At 40.7% G+C, this 23,103-nt stretch overlaps 1 protein-coding gene across 1 annotated transcript in view; it reads left to right on the top strand.

Moving 5' to 3' along the window:
• The first annotated feature begins 18,329 nt into the window (after positions 1-18,329).
• LOC127575825 (centrosomal protein of 63 kDa-like) overlaps positions 18,330-23,103 on the top strand; it is a 47,615-nt gene continuing 42,841 nt past the window's right edge. The window contains exon 1 of the mRNA XM_052025970.1: positions 18,330-18,436. The gene's annotated coding sequence lies outside the window, so the exon portion shown is untranslated. The remainder of the gene's footprint in view (positions 18,437-23,103) is intronic.

The following is a 23,103-nucleotide window of genomic DNA, read 5'->3' on the forward strand; positions in this document are numbered from 1 at the left end:
GAAAATGCTGAAACATTCAGCAGGTAGGGCACCATAAAGAGAAACAGAATTAACTTTTCAGATCAAGGATCTTTTGTCAGACTGTAAAAGGATCAAATGAAGGGTCTTCAACCTGAAATGTTAACCCCATTTCTCTTTGCACAGATTCTGTCTGACCTGTAGAGAGTTGCCAGCATTTTCTGTTTTTACTTCAAACTCGCCTGTATTTAGTCAGATGCATCTGAAATTAATATTCTGTACAAGGGCCATTGAACTCGATCTTATAAACCAATAAATAACTTGGGTCACAGCATGAGGAAAAAGGGGGTAGAACCGAGGTAGCAAATACCTTGGAGTTGGAGTCGTTGTCAACATCCACTGGATTATTTTTCCTCATATATCATTCCTTTTGTCTTCTATTATTAATTTGGATTTTAATATAATGTTTCCATTAATTCCACGAGCATTTGTTTTTATTGGCCTTTATGGGGAAATAGATTCTGGGAACAGGATTTAATTCCTTACCAAAACCTGGGACGGCACAAGAACTTACGACAAGCGCTTCCAAGGAGAGACCCTGAGTCTGGGATTCAAAGAATGCTGGATACCTCAAATCTGATGGAGACTGATCCCCTCGTGTTGATGGTTAGTATACTATGCAAGCTGTGGCTGCTTGTACTTTGTCTTTGCGATTAAAAGTTCAAGTTCAGTCTAGCCTACACCAGGACCAGTGGTGCGTCTCCAATAGAAGTGCGAATTTAACACAACAGTTAAGATATTTTGCTGGCAAACAGGATCATTTCTCTAATGTTAGGGAAGTGGTGTACATTTAGGATATAGTTACCTTCTTTCAGTTCAAACAGTTTACACATGACCCTTCTACAAATTAATTGGAAATCTGAAGGAAACATGCATTCAAGTAAAATGCTTCTCCCCTCTGTATATTTATGAGAGCTTCTAACAATCATTGGACCTCTTTCAACAAATTCCTCTCTCTATTGAGCCACATGAATTTGCAAAGCATTGACAGTCACCAATAGAACAGGAATGTTTGTTTCTCTTTCCACAGATGCTGCCAGACTTACTGAGTCCTTCCAACATTTTCTGTTTTCATTTTCTAAAGCTGATCCAGTAAATGCATTATTTGATTCCTCACATGTCAAAATAGATGGTAAACCTAAGAGAACTAATGAGAAAAGATGCTGAATATGAATGAGCATAAATCTATAAGGCATGTTCCAACATATTAATAAAAAATGGTGTGCCACTTGGAGTTAATCAAATGGCATGCCCCAGAGACAAGCCTGTCCTGCTACATCATTATTGAGAGACATAACCAAAAATTCCTATTGTGACAAAGGAAGGTCCAAACTTTAACCTACTGTCACTCCCAAATAAATCTCTTAAAATTGATATGAAATCACCTGCCGAGCACTAAATGGTAGGAAGTACAATGCAAATGTACCAAGCAAAATAAGTCCTCCAGGAAATACCCTTTTCATTTCACAGGTTGATACTTCTATTGAAGCTCTGGTAGCAGCTTTAATAGAACATGGTCACTTGTCGGCATGTGCATATAAAGCACTCATGTCGACAGAAACAAGATTCGGCAACAATGAAAGAAACCTTCTAGCACTTGTGTATGGATGAGAGAAATTCCATATCCATCTCTATGGAAGTAAGTTTATAACAGAAAATGATTGCAAAGATTACCCTTAAGGCTCCAATGTTGCAACTTTACTCTGAAATACAAAGCAGGAAAAGAAATGGTACTCACCAGTCTGCACAGAAGGACCATGAGATGGCATGGCTCATTACAAAGGTACAATAACTAGTGAATGTAACACAAACAAAGCTGAGTAAAATCAGAGAAGGCTGATATGAAATTGCTAGCTGAGCAATTCAATGGTAGAAAGTACAAAACTGTACTAGGGAAATGCATCCTCAAAAAGGACAATGTAGTAGTAAAATCTACTGACTAATGCACATAAATGGAAATGAACACCACACAACCATGCCAAATTATCACAAGAGTTATGGAGGAGACAAGTACTACATGTGCAATATCCAGTTATGAAAATATGGAACCAAGCAAAGATCATCAATCAATACAAAAGCCCAGGAATGAACAATGTAAGTAGCCTTCTCTTATACCTTTCCACTGAGCTCATTTTTATGGGGTGAACTAGTCAAGGCTAACAGATCAGCACAACTGTAAACCTTTCCGTAAAAATTATTAAAATCAAGCAAACACTGCAAACAAAGTAATACAAATACGTGACAGGAGATGTATGTGAAATTGCCAAAGATAGAAGATAACAGAACAGAATCTATCAAAAGAGCTGATGGAACAACAAATATCAACAATCCCTACAACACTGGAGACGTTGCATCAAATATCTTATCAATTCTTCAGTTCCATTCTGCTTCCAATGGGGCAGCCGAGAGGTTTATACATGTGCTAAAAGAAGCATGTGTTCCAAGTTTATCTTAGTTTTATGATGAATCATCAATTAATTCCTTGGTTAAATAACGTACAACTCCATACCTACTACTAACTTTACTATAACAGAGCTGCTAGTGCACATGATTGAGATGAGAGCCGTGAAGCAGTAATTAAAGTAGGAGACAATGTTTCAAGAAAAGGAAAAGCAACTTTGACATGCACAGAGTTAGTCTTCAGAAGAATAGACAAGTAGAAAACTCAGCAATGAGACCTTGGTGACTAAGTTCAAAAATATATTTAGTTTCAATTGGAAATCATTCCAGAAACATACATACACACACATACATATATATATATATAATATAGATACATATAGATATATAGATATATGACTTCAGTATGAGATATGCCTGCAGACAATGAAGTAACGTATGATGTTGAACCTGTTCTTGCTCTTTAAGTGCCACAGAGAACAGCGAGTCAAGAGGTTAAAAGTTCCTTAGCACCAGGATCAAGCACAAACATCAAGACAAGTCTGGAGTTGAGGAGGTCAAAGGGGCTACAGAGATGGTGGATGAATTTGTTGTTATTGACCAAAATTCTGTGGATTCTGGAGAGGTCCTAGAGGATTGGAAAACACCAAATGTACCACCACAATTCAAGAGAGGGAGATGGACAGAAAGCAGGAAATTATAGGGCAATTAGCCTAACATTCCATTGGGAAAATGCTGCAATACACTATTAAAGAATTGATAATGGGACATTTAGAAAATCATGAGACAATCAAGTAGGGCAGGCACAGTAGTGTAGTGATTAGGACAACGTTTTACAGCACCAGGGACCCGGGTTCAATTCTGGCCATTTTCTGTAAGGAGTTTGTACGTTCTCCCCGTATCTATGTGGGTATCCTCCGGGTGCTCTGGTTTATTCCCACATTCCAAAGACGTACAGGTTAGGAAGTTGTGGGCATGCTATGTTGGCACCGGAAGCGTGGCGACACTTGCGGGCTGCCCCCAGAACACTCTATGCAAAAGATGTATTTTACTGTGTGTTTCAATGTACATGTGACTAATAAAGATATCTTAATCTAGATTCAACATGATTTTATGAAAGGAGAGTCATGTTTGACAAATTTGCTAGAATTCTTTGAAAATATAACAAAGAATGTGGATAAAAGGGAACCAGCAGATATACTGTATTTGGATTTCTGGAAGGCACTTGATAACATTCCACATAAAAGGCTACTGCACAGGTTACCAGCACGTGGAATCAGGGGTAATATATTGGTATAGAAAACAAAATCAGGATAAATAGGTCAGTTTCTGATTGGCAATCAGTAGGGTCTGTGATGTAGCCTCAAGTATTAACAATACATATTAATGACTCAGATGAAGAGACCAAATTTACTGTAGCCAGATTTGCTGATCATACAAAAATAGATGGGTTACCAAGTAGTGAGGATGCAAACAGCATGCAAAGAGATGTGGACAGGTTAAGTGAGTGGACAGCAAGTTGGCAGATGGAACACAACGTGGGAAAACGTTTGGTGATCACTTTTAAAGGAAGAATGAAAAAGCACATTATTGGCTAAATGGAGTAAGACTACAAAATGTTGCAGTACAAAGGGATCTGGGTATCCTAGTCCATGAAACAAACGGTTGGCATACAAGTACAGCAAGTAATTAGAAAGGCTAATGAAAGACTGACCTTTATTGCAAAAAGTTTAAATTTTAAAAAGTAGTAAGGTTTTGATGCAATTTTACAGGAATTTTACAGACCACTCCTGGAATGCTACATACAGTTTTGATCTCCATGTTTAAAGATATATATCCACTGAAGGTAGTTCAGAGAAGTATCACTAGGTTGATTGCTCAAGTAAATGGGATGAAGTATGAAGAAAGGTTGATAGTGGAGTTTACAAGAATGAGAGCCAATGTCAATGAAATATACAAGATGTTGAGGAGTCTGACGGGGTGGTTGCTGAGAGGAAGTTTCCTTTAATGCGGTATTTAGTTTCAGAATAGGTCAGGAATTTCAGACACATGAAAAGGAATTGCTTCTCTCAGAGGATCATGAGTCCACCCCAGAGAGCTGTGCGTGTGGAATCATTGTATATGTTCATAGTGGAGATTAAAAGACATTTGAACTTTGTTAAATGATAGAGCAGGATCAAGGAGCCTATTTCATTTTCTTACGCCTTTAATGAAGATAAATGAAACAGCATTAGAAGATCAGTCATGGTCTTGATGAATGATAGTGCAAACACAAAAATTCAGTTGATTTACTCTTGTTTTTATTTCTTGTATTCTTATAAATCAATTAAGTAAGCCAGTCAACATACCACATCTGTAATTAGAGTACAACTGTGAAATATTTGCACATGTTTGCTTCCAAGGGAAAGCAGTGCAATGTATTTGTATATAGTTATATAATTGAGTCCCATAACATTCACAATGTAATGCTTTCAATAAAACCATACATTTGTTTTTAAAGCACATATTTATAATTTTTCTACACAGTGAACAGATAACATATTTCATTCTTGTTTTCTTCTTCAGTCCATTGATTCCCAACATGCTTAGAAAATCCTGACCAGTGGAGGATTGGTGTTCCCACAACCACACAGATTTACCGGTTATTTTAACTGTGGGATTATAGCTAGCAGCCTAAAAAGGGATGATAACTGCCAAGAAGAAAGCTTACTTCAGATCTTTTGAATGCAGACTCCATTTACTGTTTATATGACTGATAATTGAGTACAAAAGATTGGATTGAGATAACTAGATAACCTATTTCATCTGATGAGAAATCCTAACAATCTTATGATCAGTGCTAGACCACTGAAGAATGAAAATCAGGATACACATTTCCACACAAAGAATAATGGAAATCTACACTCATTTGCCCAAAATTTTGTGGCTACTGGGGCAGAAGAATTTTTCAAAGCGGATATTTATTTTTTTGAAAAGGGTAAAAAGAAATATCAAGCAAAAACTTAAGGAGTGAATTATCTATTCCTCTACGAGTGGCCTTCTCTATTTCAAGGCTGCAAAATGGCGGCTGCTGCTTCAATGTTACATGTGCTGATATATTTCCAATATTGCAACTAAAGCAATATTGGAAATAAGTCAGCACAGAAATGGACAGTCAACGTTTCGGGTTGAGACCCTTCATCTGGACTGGAAGGAAAAAGGGAAGGGGCGGAGCAAGACCCAGCGGGTGATATATGGATCCAGATGAGTGGGGTGATAGGCATATGAAGACGGGAATGATGTCAGAAGCTGGGAGGTGATAGGTAGAAGTGACAAAGGGCTGAAGATGATGGAATATTATAGAAGGACAGTGGAGCACGGAGTAAAGGGAGGGAGGTGGGGAGGGGAACCGGTGGGAGAAGTGTGTGGCTGATAGGCAGATGGAGAGGGAGAAGGTGGGGGAGAGGAAAGACAAGAGATGTGGGACATTTGGATCAGGAAGAGAGAAAGAAAGGAAAAAAAAGAAAAATAAGGGGAAAGGGACAGATGTTTCCATTTTAAAAAAGGTTTCAGCACCTGCAATTCTAACATCCACTGGAATTATGCCAAGTACAGCAGATTGTGTATTCAATTAGCATGAAGAGCTGATTTGTCACAGTACTGCCTGACTGAGGTTTAACATTGTAGATGACATCAGGTGTTAACCTCTCAGACACATTTAACAATAGGAAGAACAAAGCAAGTTTGTCTCTAAGTCATACACTATCCTGACTCAGAAATGCATTGCTAGTCCTCATCACTGGGTTAAAATCCTGGAACTTCCTACATCATAGCACTTTGGTAGTATCTTCAATATAGGCTATGCTGATAAAGAGGAATGACGTTACCAGGCAGTGGAAGCACCCAGGTCAAAATCTCACTATACATGGACAATGTTGCCATCTTCTGCTCCAATCCATAGTCAGTCTTCAGATTGATCAGCATCTGCGGCCAGTTTGATTTGGCATTCGGGGCCAGAGTCAACCGCTGTAAGATCAAAGCAATGCTCTTCAACAATTGGCCCAACCGATCCAACATTCCTTTCACTGTCAGGTCTGACTATCCGAAGGTGCTGGGGATCTGGTTCAGAGGGGCAGAGGCATATAACATTGGAATGGATTTGTAAGGTCAAACAAAAATTGGGACTGTGGAAACAGCACTGTCTCTCAATAACTGGGAAGAACTAGATCATCAGGTGCAATGTGCTCTCGGGGCTGCTGTACTTGGTGCATGTGTGGCCTGTCCCCTGCTCCTCTGCCTTGGTAATCACCCGGGCTGTCTTCCAGGGATCCAAGATGGAACGAGTCCAAAAGGTCACGATACACAAGTCCCCAGAGAATGGGGCAAAAGTGTACCCAACATTGCCCTCATCCTGATGATCACCTTCGTGTGTGGCTGCATCAGGTTGTACATGGAACCAAAGTATGTAGGCACCAAGTGTCGCTACGTGCTGTGGTTCTACCTGTCCTTGCTGTCGTGGAGGATAGGTCTGGACCCATTGCTATGCAATATTCAAGTCAGCTAGACATTGCTGCACAACATGTCCTTTGTGGAAGAGTTCTTCCAAGCAAACACCTTTGACCACAATTTCACCAGGCAGTAGTCAGCACGGAATGTCCTGCAGATACTGCAGGACAGAGACTTGATGGATACTGTGGGGTGGTTCCCTGAGTAAACTATCCAAATTATCTGGCAGAATGCCCCATCACCAGAATTCGCCAACAAGCACCAAGAGCTTGCTTGGCCCTCAGTCAGATTCTTCCTGTACAGACAAAATATCATCACCAAGGCACGCTGCCCTAGGGACAGCTATGATGGGGAAGAGACGGTCACCCACTGATTTGCAGATTGTGAATTCGCTAAGAGGGCATGGAGAAGGATGCAAAGGTCCTTGTCCCAGTTCATCCCAAGCAGCTGCGTAACAGAGGACTCTCTGATCAATGGGTTGTTCCCAGCGACACATACCAAGACAGACACCAAGTGCTGCTGGAAGATCAGCAACCCAATGAAAGATGCTCTTTAGTCTGCCTGAAACTTGTTGGTCTTCCAGGGCAGTGAGATGTCTGTAAGGGAATGCTGCTGACTGGCAGATTCCAAGTTGCAGGAGTACTTGCTAAGGAATGCACTGAAGCTTGGTGCAGCCAATGCAAAGGCTCTATGGGGAAGGACCACAGTCTAGGCTCCTTCCACTACCACACATTGAGGGGCTGAGTGGGGTGGGGAAACTCCTCAAACAATGAAATGGTATATCACCCTAGGGGGAACACATGAGTTGCAATGGTGCTATGGTTTAATAAAAATAACACCACTAAATGTATTGACCATGAATGGAAAAAAAAATTTACACTGTGTTTAGAGTCATAGAATACTACAGCACAGAAACAGGCCCTTGGCCCATCTAGTCCATGCCGGCCTGGTTTTCTGCCTAGTCCCATCTACCTGCACCCGGACCATAGCCCTCCATACCTCTTTCATCCATGTACCTATCCAAACTTCTCTTAAATGTTACAATTGAACCCACATCCACCATTATCCCCGGCAATTCATTCCACATTTGTACCACCCTCTGAGTGAAGTAGTTCTCCCTCAGATTCCCTTTAAATATTTCACCCTTTGCCCTAAACCTAAGACCTCTCGCTCAAGTCTCATCCAACTTGAGGGGAAAAAGCCTGCATGCATTCACCCTATCTATACTCCTATAATTTTGTATACCTCGTAAGATCTCCCCTCATTCTCCTAACCTATTCAGCCTTTCCCGCTAACTCAAGTCCGCATGTCCCTGCAACATCCGTGTAAATTTTCTCTGCACTCTTTCAAGCTAATTGATATCTTTCCTGTAGGTAGGTGACCAGAACTGCACACAATACTCTAAATTTGGCCTCACCAATATCTTATACAAGTTCAACATAGCAGTCCAAATCCTGTAGTCAATACCCTGACTTAAGAAGGCCAATGTGCCAAAAGCTCTCTTTACGACCCTATCTACCTGTGATGCCACTTTCAACGAATTATGGATCTGTATTCCCAGGTCCCTTTGTTCTACTGCACACCTCAGAGCCCTACCATTCACTGTGTAAGTTCTACTCTGGTTTGTCCTCCCAAAGTGCATCACCTCACACTTGTCTGCATTAAATTCCTACTTAATGTTTAATCTTTGGTATATTTTTTATTATGAATAAAATTTATTTTTGAAATAAAAAAAGATTCAAGAAGATAGTTCTTCACTATTTTCTCAAACCCAATTTGTAATAAGCAATAAACACACACCTTGGGAAAAAATACCCACTTCTCACAAGTGAATTAAAAACGCTTCCTGGCAAATGACAGAGTACTCTAATGGTAAAAGAACAAATTGCATCTATGTAGTACCTTTAACATAGTAAATATTTCAAGACATTTCACAATAATATTGTGAAACAAGTCATGTAAGTCAGATAATCAAAAATTTGGCCGTAGTAATTTCTCTGAGAGTGTATTTAAGAACCAGAAAGATGTAAAGATTAAGGGACAGAAATCTAGAGCTTCTGGCCTCACCATCAAGGTGCAATCAAATGATAGATCCAGAAGAAAACAAAATTGAAGATGATTTCACAATGGTCTGAGACTGGAGGGTTCTGCAGAAACAAGAAGAGGGGCCATGGGAGATCTTGAAAATGATGGAAATTTTACACAGTGTAGGATCAAAAAGGTGAATAGTAAGCTTGCATTGAGCACATTAGTACAAAGGTGGACGCTGACATTACATTTACAGAAATTGTCACTGAGGGACAGCATGCAGATAGCAAATAGGAGAGGGTCAAGGGTAAATATTTTAGTGTCACTTGAGACAACTATACAGGAGTGGAATGAGACTTCACTGCAATTGATTCAAAAACAGATGAGAATGGAACTAGGTAAAGGCAGTCCCTTTCAGCTGGATAATTGTAGAGACACCCAATCGGTTATTTCAAGTTACCTTACACAATTTCTTATAAGGAAAGTTATGTATTTTACATAAATGCATTGTAATAAAGATTTAGAATAAAAAGAAAAGTCCAGTAATCACTGTTTTTAAAAAGATGGACTATACTGTCACCCTGTGGATAACTGGAAAAACAAATTTTATGATATTCAGTCTAGACTAAAGGAGGGGAGAAATACTTCCAGTATACTTATTTATTTACAAATATTTTGAAAATAATCAAATATACTTGTAATTATCATTAATTTTGTAATTTGCTTGTCATTTGTACTCAGAACTGCTCTGCTGACTTGTCTAATATCAAGAGCAACCTTAAGCTAGTTGGCATGCCAATTTTATTTCTTAAATAAATTCCTAACACTGCATTTTCACTATCTCTAATCTTCAGCGAAGTGATGGAACCTATCATTGACAAAGCTATAAAGTGGCACATACTCAGTAATAACCCGAAATAAAAACCGAAATCGTTGGAAAAACTGAGCAGGTCGGACAGGATCTATAGAAAGACAGTTAATGTTGCGGTTATTGTAGATCAAATCATTCCAGTCCTAGGACATCATGGCAAGAACTCCTCAGAGCAGTACCCTATTGACCAACCATCTTCAGCCACTTCAACAATGATAAGCTTTCCATCATAAGGTCAGAAGTGGGGAAGTTTGCTGATGATTGGACCATGTTCAATCCCATTCGCAACTCCTCAGCAAACGAAGCAAGCAGCAAGAGCCTCCTCAGCAAACGGCAAGAGCCTATACTACAATCAAAAGGTCACATCATCCTTAAGTACAACAATGCGCCAAGAATTTAAATCCATCTAATCATTCTCCCTTCCTCTCAGAGAATCACGGTTGTGTTTAGAGGAGTCCAAGACATAAAGGAAGGGTTGGAAATCATGTAAGCTGCATTTAATATCTATCCCTGAAACTGCATTCAAAGGGAAAAAACTGAAGACACTGGAAATTCAAAGTAAAAAGTTGTCAGCGTTTAAGTTTAATGATGATTCCGTAGAATGGACAGGAGATACCCACCTGATATTAACTCTCTTTCTCTCTCCACAGATCTGCTTAATGTGAGGACAGGACTTGGCAATGCTATATGACAGTAACAACTTCAGGTGTATATCACAATCACACTGCAGGACCCCACACCCACCCTCCCGCCCGCCGCCTGTGTCCCGCCTGTTTCCCGCCCGTTTCTGCGCAGCGTCGTGCGCGCTGCTGACCAACCGCCACCCAGCCTCGTGGGGCCGAAAGTTTGTGTGGACGGAGCAGAGGCAGTCCCTCCGGTCCGAAATACCGAGTACGATGTGTTTTCGGCAAAAGATTCAGAAGCTTGAAAGGCAGATAGTGAGTGTGATAAGCCATACAGATAACGAAAGCTTGCAAGATTTCAACTGAGCCTTTAATGGGCGTACCGAGGGCAACGACGAAGAGGCGGCTGGGGAGGGAGCACTCTGGGCGGAGGGAAAGGGGCAACAACCGGCTTGGGAGTGGGGTTTAATCCGCCCTATATTCGCAGCGAGTGTTATTTTTTTCACAGAACACGAATGAATGGAGCAATTATAAACCAGTTAGCTTAACTTTGGTGCTGGACAAATTATTAAAATTCATTCTAAGGGACAGTATAAGGCTTCATTTATAGTAACAATCAGTAACAGTCAGCAAAATTGGATTTTGTGAAAAGAAGGTTATGTCTGACTAACTGGATTGCATTTTCTGAGGCGGTTACAAGGAGAGTCGATAACAGGAGTGTATTTGGTACAATCTACGTACATTTTGGCAAGGCTTTCAGTAGTTCCCATGTGGTAAGGAGCTAAAAAAATAAAAGCTCAGGGGATCAAATGGAGAGTGACGAATCAGTTCTGAAACTGGCTCTGCAACAGGAAGCAAAGGATAACGGTTGACTTATTTTGTGACTGGAAGGCAATCACTATTTGATTTCCATATGGTGCATTATTCAGTCCCTTGTATTTTGCAGTATACATTAATGATTTGGATTTAAACTTAGGGGGCATGATGAACAGATTTGCACATCATCCAAAAATAGGCTCTGTGGTTGACAATGTTAAAGAGACTTTGGATTCCAGGAAGGTACAGGTGGTTTGATTTGTTGCACAGAAAATGGCAAATCAAATTTGATCCTGAGAAGCATCCAATGAACCATTCAGAGAGGTGCAGCAAAGCAGAAGAAACACCAAAAATGGGAAGGTGTTGAATGGTGTGGAGGCCGATGTTTTGGTGTATGACCATCGATCCTTGAAGGTGAAAGGACAGGTCAATAAGGTGGTTAAGGATATACACGCTACTTAGACAAGAGCTTAAATGTTACAAACATTTCTGATCACCACTTTACAGTTAAGGTGTAATTTCTCTGGAAAGGATGCAGAGGAAATTTAAAAGGACATTGCCAGTAATTTAACTATGGATAATCTTATATGCTAGTGTTATATTCTCCACAACAGATAAGCTGGTGGGATACTTAAATGAGGTGTATAAAATAATGGAGCAGTCTAGAAGGCATAAGTAGGAAGAACTAATTTCCTTTAGCAGGGTGGTGAAAACCGAGGGGCATAGATTTAAATTAATTGGTAGAGGATTATAAGGGAAAAGATGGGGAAAAGGGTCACCTGGTTGGTAGGGTTCTGGAACTTTGCCTGAAAGGATGGTGGAGGAGGAAACTACCAACAGATGTAAACCATGTATGGATGTTTACTTGTTGAGGCATGATCTGTGGAGCTACTGATCCCTTGCTGAGAAGCAAAATTAGGCTGAATGACTTTTTTTTCAACCAGCTTGGACATATTGGGCCAAATGATTCTATATCGATTTTCTATGATTCTCTGACGAAAAAGAACTGCAAATGTTGGAGAAACTGAAAACAAAGCCAGACAAAGCTGGATAAACTCAGCAGGTCAAATAATATTTGTACAGAATCACAAGTCAGTCAGTCGATATATTAGAAATGCTAGATAGGTAAATGAGATTCAGCGACATTTGTGAAACAATTGTGCCCAGCATGCCAAACATAATTCTGTTGGTGCAATTTGTCCACACACAATCATTCTTGATCTTGAGGCTGACTTCTTTTTAACTTAAGCATTCTGCTCCTTATATACATGAATAAAGTACCAACTACCCTAAAAGTGGCAAAAAGTGAAAATGTGGCTTCAGCCATCATTATGAAAATAGAAATGACATTTTCATGCTTGATTGCAATTTAAGAATGTACAATTCAACTGCTATAAATCTGACAAAAGTGACCATTAACTCGGAAAGTCTGGTGTTGTGTTTTTTTGCAAGTTGGGAGAGTCAAGTCCTGCGAACCACAGCATGCTGCTAATTTTTTTTCCAGATGAAATTGGATTGTTTTTCTTCACACAGTGCAGAAGTAAATGTGTTCTTGTCCAAACAGCACCATCATGCTGACAAATGCACATCAGGAATTTTTTTATAAACCCAACATGGCAATGAAGCTGTTTTACATGAAAAGCCACTCAGAGACCAGAGTAGTAGAAAGAATGAGCCTTTATTCAATCTCAAAACAAGGATACAGGTGGGAGAGTCTCCCCATGAACATTGTATTTTATACATTTCGTTGCAATGATAATGTGTGGCAGGTGACCATCAGTTTATCAGATGTGACCATAACCATTTTAGGTGAGACTGCTGGACAGGCAGCTATCTGGGACCTCTCATAGTCGTTTCAAAAGCCTGAGACAGTGGGCTTCTCTTTGTGTCTCCATTATACAATGCTGTCAGATATCTTAATTTTCAGATGTATCGTAACTCTAATGCATGACCCATTCATACCTTGTCTACTATTCTCAGTCATCCGATGCATTTCAGACCTATTTGCATCAAAGTTGTCTATTGTTTCCCTTATCTTTATTTCATCTATAGTTCCTAGCTCAGAGCTTTGACGAGTCCCTCATGGTCATGAGGATTTCTGTTAATATAGCCCTTTGTCTCATCTGCCTTAACATGAACCATGTTGCATTTGATGTCTGTTCCAACATTGGACAAATATGAAAGTGGCGTCACAGGTAGACTTCCCTGAAAGTGACTTCACGGGTAGACAGGGTGGTGAAGAAGGCTTTTGGCATACTGGCCTTCATCAGTCAGGGCATTGAGTATAGAAGTTGGGATGTTATGTTGCAGTTATACAAGATGTTGATGAGGCCAGTTGGAATATTCTGTTTAAGTTTTGGTCACCCTACTATTGGAAAGATGATACTAAGCAAGAAAGAATGCAGAAAAGATTTACGAGGATGTTGCCAGGACTCAAGAAATTGAGTTAAGGAGAGAGGATGAGCACACTAGGACTTTATTCATTGGAGGGTAGGGGAATGATGTGTGATTTTATAGAGGTGTATAAAAGCATGAGGGGCATAGATAAAGTGAATGCACACAGTCTTTTTCCAGGGCTGGGGAATGAAGAAGTAGAGAACATAAGTTTAAAGTGAGAGGGGAGAGATTTAATAGGAACCTGAGGGGCACCATTTTCACCCAGATGGTGGTTTGTATATAAAACAGGATAATGCTGGAAGAACTCAGCAGACCAGGCAGCATCTGTAGAGAAAAGCAGGCAGTCAACGTTTTGGGTCAGAACCCTTCTTCAGCACTGAAGGTATGAAAAGGGAAAGCCCAATATATAGGAGGGAAAAGCAGAGCAGTGATAAGTGGACAAAAGAGGGGAGGCAGGGTGGGCACAGGGTGGTGATAGGTAGATGCAGGTGAGAGATAGTGATAGGCAGGTGTGGGGGGGGAGGGGAGGGGAGATCAGATCCACCGGGGGATGGGTCAAAGGTAAGAAGAGAAAAATGGAGAGAAAGAAATAAAAAAGAGGCCAGGAAAGGGAAGAAGAAAAGAATCATGGTGGGGGGAGGGGGTTTGTGGAAAAGGGGGGTGGGGATTACCTAACATGGGAGAATTCAATATTCATGCTGTTAGGCTGTAAGGTTCCAAGACGGAAAATGAGGTGCTGTTCCTCCAGTTTGCGCTTGGACTTCTTCTGGCAGAGGAGGAGGCGGAGGACTGTCATATCAGTGATAGTGTTGGAGGGGGAGTTGAAGTTACTGGCAACGGGAAGATGCAGGTCGTGGTTACAAACAGAGCGCAGGTATTTTGCGATTTGGTCACGTAGTCTGCGTTTGGTCTCACCAATGTAGAGGAGACCACACTTGGAGCACCGAATGCAGTAGACTGTCTCAACCACAGTCGGGGGGAAGCCCCGGTTAGAAAAGAAGTTGTACATCTCGGATGTCCTGGAGCGGAAAGCCTCATCATGGGAGCAGATGCGGTGGAGGTGGAGAAATTGAGAAAAAGGGATGGCATCCTTGCGAGAGACAAGGTGGGAGGAGCTGTAATCGAGGTAGCTGTGGGATGAGAGGAAGTCACCTCTTATCATCCTTCTCTCCAAAGAGAAAAGCCCTAACTCACTCAACCTCATAAGACATGCTCTCCAATCCAGGCAGCATCCTGGTAAATCTCTGAACCCTCTCTAATGCTTCCACATCCTTCCTATAATGAGGCAACCAGAAATGAATACTGTACTCCTAGTGTGGTCGAACCAGAGTTTTATAGAGCTGCAACATTACCTAGCAGTTCTTGAACTCAATAGCCCGACTAATAAAGACCAACACACCATACGCCTTCTTAACAACTCTATCAACCTGCGCGGCAACCTTGAGGGATCTATGGATGTGGACCCCAAGATTTGTTCCTCCACACTGCTAAGAGTCCTGCCATTAACCTTGTATTCTGCCTTCAAATTTGATCTCCCGAAGTGTATCACTTCACACTTATCCAGGTTGAACTCCATCTGCCGCTTCTCAGCCCAGCTCCGCATTCTATCTATATCCTGTTGTAATCTACAGCAACCTTCTACACTATCCACAACACCACCAACCTTTGTATCATCAGCAAACTTACTAACCCACCCTTCCACATCCTCATCCAAGTCATTTATAAAAATCACAAAGAGCAGGGGTCCCAGAACAGATCCCTGCAGAACACCACTGGTCACCGACCTCCAGGCAGAATAAACTCCATCTACCACCACCCTCTGTCTTCTATGGGCGAGCCAATTTTGAATCCACACAGCCAAGTTTCCCTGGATCCCATGCATCCTGACTTTCTGAATGAGCTTTCCATGAGGAACTTGATCAAACACCTTATCAAAATCCATGTACACCACATCCACTGCTCTACCTTCATCAATGTGCTTTGTCACATCCTCAAAGAATTCAATCAGGCTCTTGAGGCATGATCTGCCCCTCACAAAGCCATGCTGACTGTCCCAAATCAGCCTATGCTTCTCCAAATGCCCATAAATCCTGTCTCTAACAATCTCCTCCAGTAATTTGCCCACCACTGAAGTAAGACTCACTGGTCTATAATTCCCAGGGTTAACCCTACTCCTTTTCTTAAACAAAGGAACAACATTTGCCACCCTCCAATCATCTGGTACTAATTCTGTGATTAGTGAGGACACGAAGATCATCACCAAAGACGCAGCAATCTCTTCCTTCTCTTCCTGTAATAACCTTGGATATATCTCATCCGCCCCGAGTGATTTATCTATCCTAATGTTTTTCAAAAGTTCCAGCACATCCTCTTTCCTCACATCAACATGCCCTGAAGAATCCTTCCTGGACACACCCAACAAACTCCACTCCATCTATCCCCTTTATACTAAGGAGGTGCCAATCAATATTCGGAAAGTTGAAATCACCCATGACAACAGCCCTGTTATTTTTGCACCTCTCCAAAATCTGCCTCCCGATCTGCTCCTCAGTGTCTCTGCTGCTATTGGGAGGTCTGTAGTGGAGTGATCGCTCCCCTCCTTTTTCTGACTTCCACCCACACTAACTCAGTGGACGATCCCTCCAGGACGTCCTCCCTTTCTACAGCTGTGACACTGTCCCTGATCAGCAAAGCCACTCCCCCACCTCTTTTACCTTTGTCCCTGTCCCCTTTGAAACATCTAAACCCTGGAATATTCAGCAGCCATTCCTGCTCATGTGACAGCCAGATCTCTGTAATGGCCACTACGTCATAGTTCCAAGTACTTACCCATGCTCTAAGTTCACTCTTGTTCCTAATACTTCTCACATTAAAGCAGACACACTTCAGCCCATCCAACTGACTGCAATTTTGCTCTTTCAACTGCCTATCCTTCCTCACAGTCTTTCTACACTCTGCATCTACTTGTATACTAAATGCACCAACCTCTGACCTATCACTCTGGTTCCCATCCCACTGCCAAACTAGTTTAATCCCTCCCCAAAACAGTATAAATACTGTGGTTAGTTTTGAGAACAAATTAAATCAAATGGTTGCAGTCTTGTAAATTTTGCACAGCTGCCATTCTAATCAATAGCAGTCTTCTTTTGATTATGGCTCAATGATTCGGTATAGGATACAATAGAAATAGGCTGAAAGTTGGTGTTTGTTTATTATTAGTAGTTCCTACTAACTATACTCTCTGAAGATATCTTTCTCTACTCCCTAACAGAGGGCATTTAGCAAACTGTGCCTGAGTGAAACAGATAAACAGACCGGTGAGAAAGTTTACACCAAGATTCAGATAATTCAGCACAGCAGAGCAAGTCTGAGTATACAGTCTACTCAAATTACTCAGACTATTGTAGGTGCCATTTCCATTACTATCTCTTTGACCTCATCTGTATTATCCAAGGATGTCCATCTCTGTCAGAAGTTTGCACCTTGATGGAATGTTGAAATAAAGGCCTGTCTTCTTGTAGGTGCATGTAAAGTATTTCCATGGCATCATTTTGTAGAAGAGTTGGGGAATTCTCCCTGGTGTTCTTATTCAACAAGCTGTGCCTCAGCAAGCCACACTTATTGTTGCTTGTGGGATAATGGCTGCTGCGTTTTCTATACAACAATGACTAAACACCAAAATACCCCATAGGCAGTAAACCATTCAGAGGCACCCTGCTACCCTAAAGGGCAACATACATATATCATTTCTTTTTTTCATTTCAAACAAAGAAAAATTATTTTTGACCATTTGCCTGCCTTTCTTCTCCTTATATTCTCTCTTAGAGTTGGAAAACTTATTGTCTTTTTCGTCACTAATTGTCTTGTTTTGGCTTGATTTTGCTCCGTTCAATTTCAGTTATGATACAAGTGGACACCTGCTGACTGACGGTGTAATTGCAACATGTATCAACGAGAGAGAGAAAAAAATATAAATGTTGACCTAAGGGATATTGTGGAAATGTTTGAAAACGACGAAAAAAACTGTTTAAATTACCAATTATACACTGCCTTCTAACCCTGCTGCATCGGAAGAAGCTGGTGTGCAGGGTATTTTATTCCATTCTGACCAGCAACATAAACGTTGGAAATTTTCAGGCAGCGTGACCATAGTTATCTATTATATGGTTGCTATGGAGTGGACTCGGAAAATCCTGCCTACTTTTTGATAAAATCTTCAGCCTTTCAATAATCTGTTACAGTTTTATGTGGTTCGGTCTTACTCTGAAAAGAAATGGAAGGGAAAGATATTCTTTTAATTGTGAATTTATTATGAAACCACATATTTAGCTAGTAATATACCAGTTATTTTGTTGGAGAAACTTCTTTCAGTCTTTGCAGATTTAAACGTGTAAGTGAAGGGCAGAGCAAATGATAGGGCAAATGTTCGGGAAACAATGCAGGCTGAACGCGGGATGTCACACCAAAATCCCGGGATTAATTTTAGCGCCACTTTACGTTAGGGAATGGCACGGAAATTAACCAGCACAGATAAAGCGCCAATCAAGGCTAGCAGCGCGAAATGGCATCTTAACAGCGGCAGCTAGCAGCAGCACTTGCTGGCAGCATGTCTTTAAATGAAATGCCTGATGTTACGAGCAGGAACAAAATTTTGTGGAGGAGGATAAGGAAACAAGGATTTTGTGGTATTATTGAGAAATGCATCTATGTAAATGCAGGTCAATTAGTATAGACGTTTGACAATTTTAATACCAGTGAAACAGAAGGGTTTCTCCTGGATCAGAAAGATTAGCCAAGGGTAAGTTGAAGTGTGAGAGTTTTCAAAGATTATCTGTGATCGTATCGTATAGTACGTTGTGGCGAATGGTCTAATTCGTAGCCTTGACTTTTTAGATTTATTTTGGGTATTCGAAGGGCACTGGGAAAGCCAGTACCCATCCCCAATAGCGCTTAAGAACGTTGTAGTGAGCAGCTGCTTTCAACCGCTGTAGTCCTCCTGAAGGTAGCCCATAGTCCGATTGGGTAGGAACTTCCAGGATTTAATCCTGGAGATCATGACGGATCCGCCATGTATTTCTAAATCAGAATGGTGTGTAACCTGGAACAGAACAGTGGTGATGTTCCATATTTACTGGTTTTGTTTTTGTTTTGTGTGGTAGAGGTCACGGATTTGGCAGGTGCGGTTGGGGTAACGTGAGCAAGTAACTGCAGTGCATTTTGTAAATAGTGGTGGAGGGGTGCCAATCGAGTAGTTGTTCAGTTTGTTGACAATTGTTGACGCTGCACCCATCCATGCAACTGGAGAGTATGGTACCTGTTTAATCATGGAAAGATGGAATGAATCTTTTACTGCAGAATACCAGCCTCTGACAACAAATATCTTTTATAATAATATTAATCTTTTAATATTCTATGATATCTCTTTGGTACAATTTCTGTCACGAACCAGCAACAAAAGAAACACACTGAGCATGATTCAGTGTTAAAAACTATTTTATTAATCACTATTTATGATAATACGTAAAATAAAAGTAAAAATGTTAGTATGTTAGAATTCAAAAATGTTAAACCTCGAACGTTAACCCCAAAACTAAACTCGTTGTGTGTGTGTGTGACAAAGTCCCAAACTCCAAGTTCCGGAATGGTTCTTAAAGTTCAGTTCCGCAAGCCATAAGGTGAAACATGAGCAAGGGCTTCTTCAACAACCACCGTTGTCAGAAGATGAGACGTAGATGTAGAGAACATAGAGAGAGTAAATACGAAATCCAAATGTTCCACGATGGAACCCAAACGACACTTCAGGGTTTACTCGGTAGTGACTTCCTCACCCCGAAAAGCATCCGAATCGTGGTCGTCCACACACAAGTACCTGTTTCCTTCTACAGGTCAGCAACAAAGTGAACTCCACCGGATTACTTCCAACTTCCATACATGGATTTCAGTAGCATGGATTTCTCTCCATCGATAGAGAACACTAGCAGGCTGGTGTCTCTCTCCCTTCTCTCTCTCTCTCTCTCCTTCTTCTTCTTCTAACTTCTTCAACAACGTCATTACGTCCTTTATCTTCTATTGACGTAAGCACGCCCCACACACACATACACACACACTCTCTATCTTAAAGGGACTTTCACTGAGTCCGTAACACCTCCCACCTAAAAAAAATTTTTCCCAAGAAAAATTTACCCGCGCATACAGTTAGTAATGTTAATAATTATCATGCTACACAACTACAGACTATCAGATTAGTACAGATACATGTTTCCCATTTAACATCGGGAAAGACAATCAGCAATCAGAGGTCCCGGGTTCAAATCCCGGACGAGCCCCCAATTTAATCTCCGGTTTACCTGGATTGTCTTTGTAACTCTTTTGAAAGGTTTTAGGTTGTCCCCATTTGGATTTATGGGTTAAAGCATAATCATCTGCCAACCTAGCAGTTTCTTCTAAAGTTTCCACTGCCTTTTCATTTAAATATGTTGTTAATTCAGCTGGAACACATCTTTTAAAGTCTTCCACTAGTATCAATTCTTTCAATTTATCAAAATCCCCATCTACATTTTTAGCCATGTACCATCGTTCAAAACATATTCTCTTTCCATTGGCAAATTCCATATAAGTCTGATCTGCAGATTTCCTCAAGTCTCTAAATTGTTGTCTATAAGCTTCAGGTACCAATTCATAGGCCTTCAATATAGCTTGTTTTACCTTGGTATAATCAGCTGCATCCTCAGCAGACAAAGCAGAATAAGCTTTTTGAGCTTTACCTTTAGTCACACTCTGTACCATAAGAGCCCATCCTTTCTTTGGCCAGTTTGAACTCACAGCAACCTTTTCAAAATGTTGGAAATACTGATCAACCTGATCTTCCTCAAAATGAGGGACTAATCGAACCTCCCTGCTGGCTGAAAAACCATCTTCAGAATCAGATTCCAAACTCCTACGCTTCATTTGTAACTCATACTGCCTCTTTTTCTCCTCGTTATCCAGCTCCATCCTCCTCAATTCCATCTGCTTCATTGCTAGATCAGCCTCTATCTTCATCTGAGTTATCTTTTGTTCGGCCTCTAATTTCTCTCGTTCGGCCTCTATCTTTAACTGGGTCTGCTCTCGTTCAGCCTCTATCTTTGCCAGCTGCACCTGTGCCTCAGAAATTGCTATTTCACTGCCAGGAAACTGTTTTAACACTTCCTTCTCAAACACCTTCTTTTCCACATAATGGCCAGCTATCAGTCTCTGAATATCTGCCTTTCTCATAGACTGTTTTACTTCTGTAAGGTTTAACCTGGTAGCAATCTTTATCAGATCATCCTTTTTCGCCACCTCCAATCCCTTTTGGGTTGGTGACTCCAAAAATGCCTTAATATCCATTGCTGCTGGTTTCCACACACACAAGCCAATTAAAAAGAATTTATCAGACCTCCCTCAGAAATCTTTGGATTGAATACTGAACAAATCTCGTCAATCTGGGGAACGATCCCAGACGACACTCGTTAATCTTTGGATTGGATCCCGGACGAATCTCGTTAACCTTGGGAACTATCCCGGACGAGCCCCCAATTTTGTCACAAACCAGCAACAAAAGAAACACACTGAGCATGATTCAGTGTTAAAAACTATTTTATTAATGACTATTTATGATAATACATAAAATAAAAGTAAAAATGTTAGTATGTTAGAATTCAAAAATGTTAAACCTCGAGCGTTAACCCCAAAACTAAACTCGTTGTGTGTGTGTGTGTGACAAAGTCCCAAACTCCAAGTTCCGGAATGGTTCTTAAAGTTCAGTTCCGCAAGCCATAAGGTGAAACGTGAGCAAGGGCTTCTTCAACAACCACCGTTGTCAGAAGATAAGACGTAGATGTAGAGAACATAGAGAGAGTAAATACGAAATCCAAATGTTCCACGATGGAACCCAAACGACACTTCAGGGTTTACTCGGTAGTGACTTCCTCACCCCGAAAAGCATCCGAATCGTGGTCGTCCACACACAAGTACCTGTTTCCTTCTACAGGTCAGCAACAAAGTGAACTCCACCGGATTACTTCCAACTTCCATACATGGATTTCAGTAGCAAACACAGTTATTGTTTCTCATCCATCGATAGAGAACACTAGCAGGCTGGTGTCTCTCTCCCTTCTTTCTCTCTCTCTCCTTCTTCTTCTAACTTCTTCAACAACGTCATTACATCCTTTATCTTCTATTGACGTAAGCACGCCCCACACACACATACACACACACTCTCTATCTTAAAGGGACTTTCACTGAGTCCGTAACATTTCCATGTAGTCCCAAGACTATTGTGACTGCTGGGACACCTCACATACTGGAAAATTCATTGTATCATGATTTATTCTTGGACAGAGTGATTTGATGGCACCCATCTCTGCTCCAGGTACTTCCTCCTGCAACTGGTTGCCACGTGTAGTCTCCCAGTTAAAGATTAACCATAAGTGAGTCTGCTTAGCTTCTGAGATCAGATGGGATTCTGGTACTTTCCGACCAACACTAATTGGCGGTCAATTGTTAGCAATTTTAAAAATGTCAAGTTTGTTTTCATTCTTTTCCTTTCTTTTTCTCTCTTATATGATCCAAGCTTTCTGCCAATGTATGTATCTAACTTCTAAATCATCCTTCTCAGTCATCGCTGATTCTTCCTCAATCCTTAAATCTAATGGTTAATGGAATGCACTGTTAAATCTGAAGTTAAGGTCACAGGCGCCCTGTTGCCCTTGTTACACTATTATCAGACTGCACTACCAGCACATTATACTCAAAATATTTTCAAGTTGAAGGGTGCAGGAAAAACCCAGGTTATTGAAGGGTACTCTGAGATGACTTGTTCCATAAATAACTTACTGAAAAGATTTGAGTGAATAAATGCATTTCTATATTGTATTTCATGGCCTCAGGAACTTCAAAATGCTTTAGTCAATAAATTGTTTTGAAGTGCAACCTTTGTACTTAAGTAAAAGTTGGCTACTGTATTTACTTGCATACAGGACCCACCAACACCAATGACCCATATAGTCTGTTTTGCTGCATCATTAATGCCATTTGAAACAATTTTTCTGCATCCTTATCTATGATTTTATATTCTATCAATGTAGCTATCAATTCTATCAATATTTAATTTCTAATAGAGCTGTATCCTTGAATCTGAAATCTGATAGCAAAAGCACTGAAATTTTGTCCTATCCATATTTTTCACTAGATGGAGCTTTTGTGATGTTCAAAGCAGAATGAAAGGTTCAAATACTGTGTAGCTTACTTTGAGAAATGTGAACATGAACACTTTAGTACCACCAAGTTCATAGACTAGTTATTGACAAACTGTTTCCAACTAAGTTATTTTGTTTGTGCCTGATGTTTTGTTTGTACAGATGTTTGTGCCTGCTTGGACATCAGGTACAATTTTGGCTTGGGCTTCACCTCTTGGCTAAACTTGTGTTGCTATAGGGTGATACT

The sequence above is a fragment of the Pristis pectinata genome, chromosome 11 (genome assembly GCF_009764475.1).
Source record: "Pristis pectinata isolate sPriPec2 chromosome 11, sPriPec2.1.pri, whole genome shotgun sequence".
In the NCBI taxonomy this organism is placed as follows: Eukaryota; Metazoa; Chordata; class Chondrichthyes; order Rhinopristiformes; family Pristidae; genus Pristis; species Pristis pectinata.